Source organism: Grampus griseus (assembly GCF_964374135.1).
Source record: "Grampus griseus genome assembly, chromosome: 14".
In the NCBI taxonomy this organism is placed as follows: Eukaryota; Metazoa; Chordata; class Mammalia; order Artiodactyla; family Delphinidae; genus Grampus; species Grampus griseus.
In genome coordinates this window covers 14,925,491-14,932,541 of record NC_139008.1, presented here as the reverse complement: position 1 = coordinate 14,932,541, position 7,051 = coordinate 14,925,491, and positions in this window count along the sequence as shown.

The window sequence follows — 7,051 nt, the reverse complement described above, 5'->3', positions numbered from 1 at the left end:
GGGCTGGGGCTGCCAGTGGAAGAACAGGCTGTGCTCCTTGAGGGGGTACTTACCCTCCTGGGTGTTGAGTTCCTTAACCTATAAAATGGGGAGGTTGAATCCAATAGCCTTTAAGGTCCCTTCAGCTCTGAATTTCTGTAACTGGCTCTTCATGGTGGCACAGGAAGCAGTGGGAGAGAGAGGGTATAGCAAGCTCTGGCACAGAAAACCTGCAGTTTAGCACCAGCTACTCTACTGATTAGATGCTCTGAGCATGTCTGTAGCATGTGAATGAAAACTATATGAAACTGCTTTCTAAACTACTTAAAGAAAAATGGTAGAATTACTATTACTAGTAAAGGTAATTTAGCTATTCAGAACTGAAAAAAAATTGCTGGGGACAGGGAATTTTCACTTACAAAATTGCGTGGACTTGTAAATGAAACAAGCCCTGCAGAGGTCAGGAATCTTCTATCATACACTGGTGTATTCGGGTCCAGAGAAACAGAACCAATAGGATATCTAGATATAGATATATTTGGGGGGGTGAGGAAGGAAGGACTGGGAGTTTGGGATTAGCAGAGGCAAACTATTATATATAGGATGGATAAACAACCAGGACCTATTGTGTAGCACAGGGAACTATATTCAACATCCTGTGACAAAACATAATGAAAAGAATATGAAAATATATATATATGTATAACTGAGTCACTCTGCTGTACAGAAGAAATTACAACATTGTAAATCAACTACACTTCAATAAATTTTTTTTAAAGATATATTTAAGAGGAGATTTATTATAGGAATTGGCTCATGCCATTCTGGAAGCCAAGAAGTCCCATAGTCTGTTGTCTGCCAGCTGGAGAACCAAGAAACCCAATGGTAAGATTCTGTCCAAGTCCAAAGGCCTGAGAATCAGGGGGAACTGATGGTGTAACTCCCAGCCCGAGGTCAAAGGCCCAAGAACCAGAAGCTCCAGTATCAGAGCAAAAGGTGGGCATCCTACCTCAAAAAGAGAGTGAATTTGCCCTTCCTTCACCTTTTTGTTCCATTCGTGTCCCTGACGGATGGGGTGATGTCCACCCACATTGGGGAGGGTAATGCGCTTTACCCAGTCTATTGAATCACATGCTAATCTCTTCCAGGAAAACCCTCACAGACACACCCAGAAATAAGGTTTTACCATCTGAGCATCCCTTAGGCCAGTCAAGTTGACACATAAAATTAACCATCACACTGGGCTCAAGAGCTTCCCCAAACTGCCTCATCCACCTGACTCCCTGTCCATGGGCCATTCAATATCTGGTGAGGACCAGAGCGTCCAGGTGCCAAACAGAATATGAAAGGATGATATTTTCTTTTAGAAATAGTTCACTCCTCTCTTTCTGTCTTGCTTTCTGTTCAGAAAAGCATAGAGGGGACTTCCCTGGTGGTCCAGTGGTAGAGAATCCACCTTCCGATGCAGGGGACGGGGGTTCGATCCCTGGTCAGGGAACTAAGATCCCACATGCTGCAGGGCAACTAAGGTCACGTGCCTCAACTAGAGAGCCCGCGTGCCACAACTAAGACCCGACGCAGCCAAAAATAATAAAAATAAATAAATAAATATTTTTTTAAAAAAAGAAAAGCGTAGAGCAATAAACCGACTCTAAAACAGAGTTCGGGACTCCCCTGGTGGCGCAGCGGGTGAGAATCTGCCTGGCAATGAGGGGGACACGGGTTCGATCCCTGGTCTGGGAGGATCCCACATGCCTCGGAGCAGCTAAGTCGGTGCGCCACAACTACTGAGGCTGCGCTCTAGAGTCCGCGAACCACAACTATTGAGCCCATGCGCCACAACTACTGAAGCCCACGTGCCTAGAGCCTGTGCTCTGCAACAGAAGCCACCGCAATGAGAAGCCCGTGCACTGCAACGAAGAGTAGCCCCCACTCGCCACAACTAGAGAAAGCCTGCACGCAGCAACAAAGACCCAATGCAGCCAAAAATAAATACATAAAATAAATAAATTTTAAAAAATAAAATATAAAATCAGCTCATATAGTGAAAAAATAAAATAGTTCTTTCAGAATACACCCTCCTCTAGAGTCCTGAGGAATTTCTGTCCTAATTAAGTCACTGGGTTTCACAAGGCAGCAAAAAAGCCCCACACTGGGCTTTAGTCTTCATTCAACTCAACAAACGTTGAGCTTCTGTTATGTGCCAAGCACCAGGCACTTGGAATAATATGAACAAAACATGACTCCTGCCCTTGAGAAGCTTACAGTCCAGTGAGAGGAGACTGGCAATTAAAATAAAAAACCCTGTAACTTACATGGTATGGTAGAAGTTGATAATTGCTGTAGTGGAAGAAGGTAGAATGGGTAATGGAGATCAGGAATCTGAGGGGGGGTTGGGAGGGGCAGTACGTAATATTATATACATTTGATTAGAGTTGGCCTTGCTGAAAAGCTGAGATTTAAAATTGAAGGAGCTGGGCCTCCCTAGTGGCGCAGTGGTTGGGAGTCCACCTGCCAATGCAGGAGACACAGGTTCGTGCTCTGGTCCGGGAGGATCCCACATGCCGCGGAGCAACTAAGCCCGTGTGCCACAACTACTGAACCTGCGCTCTAGAGCCTGCGAGCCACAACCACTGAAGCCCACAGGCCTAGAGCCCATGCTCTGCAACAAGAGAAGCCACTGCAATGGGAAGCCCACGCACCGCAACGAAGAGTAGCCCCCGCTCGCTGCAACTAGAGAAAAGCCCGCGTGCAGCAACAAAGACCCAACGCAGCCAAAAATAAAAACAAACAAATTTTTAAAAAATAAAAATAAAGTCAGTGGGAAGTGAATGTAGACAGAGAAGAGGAGACCAAGGTGAGGATGAACCAGGAAGGGAGAGTGAGACACCACCAGGGAAACAGGAAGAAACTCAAGGAAGTGGGATATTATGAAAGCCAAGTGAAGAAAGTCCATCAAGGATGAGATCACTTGTGTCGAATGCTACTGCGAGGCTGGGTTGGATGAAGGCTGACAACGGATCATTAATTTAGCAACACAGTGGTCACTTGGTGACTTTTGACAGGAACATTCTATTAATAAGCTAATTTATCAAATTAACACTTTATTTTAGCAATTCCTGCCCAATTTGTCAAATTCTTTTATTAAACCCCCAGAACAGAACAAATTATATTAATTTGTCCAACTATTAATTTTCCCTGGCAATATTCAAAACTTCCAAACTCACTTTCCATTCATTGGGTATAAGTCTGGTGATTATTACTTATATAAGCCAACTAATTTTTAATTATAGTTCATGTGATATCATCCCTACTACTTTTTAAAAAAATTTATTTATTTTATATTTGGCTGTGTTGGGTCTTCATTGCTGTGCACGGGCTTTCTCTAGTTGTGGTAAGCAGGCTTCTCATTGCGGTGGCTTCTCTTGTTGTGGAGCACAGGCTCTAGGTGCACAGGCTTCAGTAGTTGTGGCTCACGGGTTCTAGAGCGCAGGCTCACTAGTTGTGGCGCACGGGCTTAGATGCTCCACGACATGTGGGATCTTCCAGGACCAGGGCTGGAACCCGTGTCCCCTGCATTGGCAGGTGGATTCTCAGCCACTGCACCACTAGAGAAACCGATCCCTACTACTTTTTAAAAGCCCTCTTGGAACCACACTTTGCTCTCCTCCCAACTAGCACTTGACAGAATCTGCTTCTTTTCCCTTATTCTCACAGCTGCCTGTGAAATATCCTTTTCTTCAGTTCTACATTAAACTTTTAAATTTCTTATTAAATTTATACTCTCAGTTTCTGGCTGAGACATGGTAGATGTTCAGTAATATGCTTGATGAGTCGACAGAAGGAAGAGAGGGAGAAAGGGAAGGAAGGGAAAAGGAAAGTATAGAGACTGTCAGTTCTGGGAATTCCCTGGTGGTCCAGTGGTTAAGACTCCAAGCTTCCACTGCAGGGGGCGCGGGTTCGATACCTGGTCGGGGAAACTAAGATCCCAGATGCTGTTTGGCAAAAAAGAAAAAAAAAAAATCTTTATAGAGACTGTCAGTTCTAATTGGAAGATACATGGGACTCTCAGAAAGCAGATACTGCCGTGCCTTTATTCCTACTATTTTCATATTCTAGAAATCCTTAGAAATACACTCTGCCTAGATAAGCTCCATAAAAACAATTTAAAAGGAAGACAATAAACATATACAGAAATATGCTCAGAGTTGGAAACTGTGATAAGCAAAGTACTGAAGAGTCCTCTGTTAACTAGTACTAAAACTAGTACTTTTTCCAGAGTTCAGTTAACCGTTAAAAATGAAACCACTGGGGCTTCCCTGGTGGCGCAGTGGTTGAGAATCTGCCTGCCAGTGCAGGGAACACAGGTTCGAGCCTTCGTCAGGGAAGATCCCACATGCCATGGAGCAACTAAGCCTGTGCGCCACAACTACTGAGCCTGTGCTCTAGAGCCCGTGAGCCACAACTACTGAGCCCACGTGCCACAACTACTGAAGCCTGCATGCCTAGAGCCTGTGCTCCGCAACAAGAAAAGCCACCACAATGAGAAGCCCATGCACCGCAACAAAGAGTAGCCCCTACTCACCGCAACTAGAGAAAGCCCGTGCACAGCAACCAAGACCCAATGCAGCCGAAAATAAATAGATAAATAAATTTTTAAAAAAATGAAACCACTTGTATTTTTTGCAAAACAGGTCTTCCATCGCAGGAAGTAAAATTTTATCTACTGTGTTAATATATGTTAACACTTGTGATCACAGTTCAGGGTGGATTCTCTCAGCCCCAGTAAATTGTTAACACTCTAGTAATGCATAAGATCAGGAATGCTGTGGAAATCACTGGCCTGGGTTCCAGCTCTGAATGTGACCTTGTAGCAGTCATTAACTTCTCTGAGCTTGCTTCCTGTCTGTTAAAAATAGGGCAGTGATATCTGACCTCAGGGCTATGAGAATCACATGAGGACTATGTGAAAACACCTTGGAAAATGTGAAAATAAGCAGTGTGACTTATGGTCAGATCACTCCCCAAGTTTTCTGAACCTGATCATAAAGATTCTGAGGGTCATAGAGGCAAAAGCCACCATGCCGTGCCATCACTTACTGAGGCCGACTACTTCAATCTCTGGAATCTCTTGCTACACTCCTGCCCCAGGTCTAGAATGCTGTCCCCTGCTCTGGGGAATGGCAGCCAGGTGGGCCTCCCTAGATGTCATGGAGAAACACTTGTCTCCACTGGAAGAGAGAGCGAGAACCCAATTCTCAATTTTTTTCTTTTTACATAACCCAATGCTCATAATCAGAATGAAAAATGGTGGGTGTCACAAGGGTAGGAAGCCACATAACACTGCCACTGGTTTCTGAATCCTGTCCTGGTGTCACCATATACATAACTCCTGGGAGAGCCTTTCAGTCGCTGTTTCCAGTGAGCCCAGAATTAGAAAAGCATGCAAGAGGTTAGCACAGTTCTTGGGACATTTCAAACTCGCCCTCTGACACAACAAAGAACGGACTGTGCCTGCTGCTTCTGTGCAGCTTGTGAAGCTGGGCAGCCTGGGGGCCAGAGGAGGGGCTGTATAATCGGTATAAAAGGTTCTCTGTGGGTAGCATGATTCCTCAGCAGATCAGACTCCTCTGAGCCAAATTCAGCACGCACCCGCCCTGTTCAGGCTGCTGCCCAGTGGAGGGCAGGCTCTGAAGGCCTGGCAGTTAGAACGGACGGCACAGCATGGTGGCTTTTGCCTCTATGACCCTCAGAATCTTTATGATCAGGTTCAGAAAACTTGGGGAGTGATCTGACCACAAGTCACACTGCCTATTTTCACATTTTCCAAGATGTTTTCACACGTTCCTCATGTGATTCTCATAGCCCTGAGGTCAGATATCACTGCCCTATTTTTAACAGACAGGAAACAAGCTCAGAGAAGTTAACCTGCCCACCCGGCTTGCTCCAGCTTATGCACAGGGTGGTAGCAGAGGCTGAAGCACCCTTCACAGGCCTGGCAGGCCTGGCCCTGCCCCTGCCCCTTTGCACCTCTGAGAGTGCCAACACCGCAAACAGCTTCGAAGAGAGCTGCCAGCGAGCACTCACAATTATGAAACAACTGCCTTGCTGTCTGGGGCCTCCGTTAAAGGTTGCCAAACTCATTTCACGGCTCTCCTACAGAAACTGGTCTGGAAGGAAGCTTGATTCATCTGATTTGATTATTTGGCTAAATAATTATCTGACAATTTGGCCAAATTTGATTATTTGGTTAAATTATAAATTTTTCAAATAACTCCCAATGTTAAACCCTTCCGGCCTTTTCTACTTAATTATCCAATAGTATCCACTCATGGCCTGCCTCTTCCTAAACCTGTGTCTCTGTCTTCCGCCCTGCTTTCCCACCAGGGAGAGAATATAATCTCCTACTTTCAAAGCATGTTCTGAAATGTCCCTTTCAAGGCGCTACTCAGAATAAACATGAACCTGGGCTTTCAGGTCCTCCCAAGACCTCTGTAAGAAAGAAATGGTTCATATATGTTCTGAGGAGTTATTTCTTAATCCATTTAAGGGCAAACACTGATCTTCATTTGGGATGAGTAAAACTTGTTTTCAGTTCTCCTAGTTCATGTGATTATCAAATATCCATTTTTTAAGGTCCGTACTTTTGTTTAAGGCGCCATGGTTATCTTTCTAAAAAAATCTTTGCAACGTTCCCTATATGACAAATACCAAGAGGTAGTAAAAGCACTTCCATCCCTCTGGCCCAGCGTTTCCCTCAGTGGCGGGGGCTGAGTGGTGGATTCACTGTGACAAGCACTCTGCCCTGTGCTCAGGAGGGTCTCGACTCCTTGGTTCCTTGCCCGGAGGTCGTTTCTACTCAAACACTTAAATACTTGAATTACTGGATACTGAAATACATGATAGGCAGAATTAAAAATTCTACAAATCGGGAATTTTCTGGCAGTCCAGTGGGTTAGGACTCAGTGCTTTCACTGCTGAGTACCTGAGTTCAATCCCTGGTCGGGGAACTAAGATCCCACAAGCTGCGTGGTGTGGCTCAAAAGAAAAAAAAAAAAAAATTCTACAAATC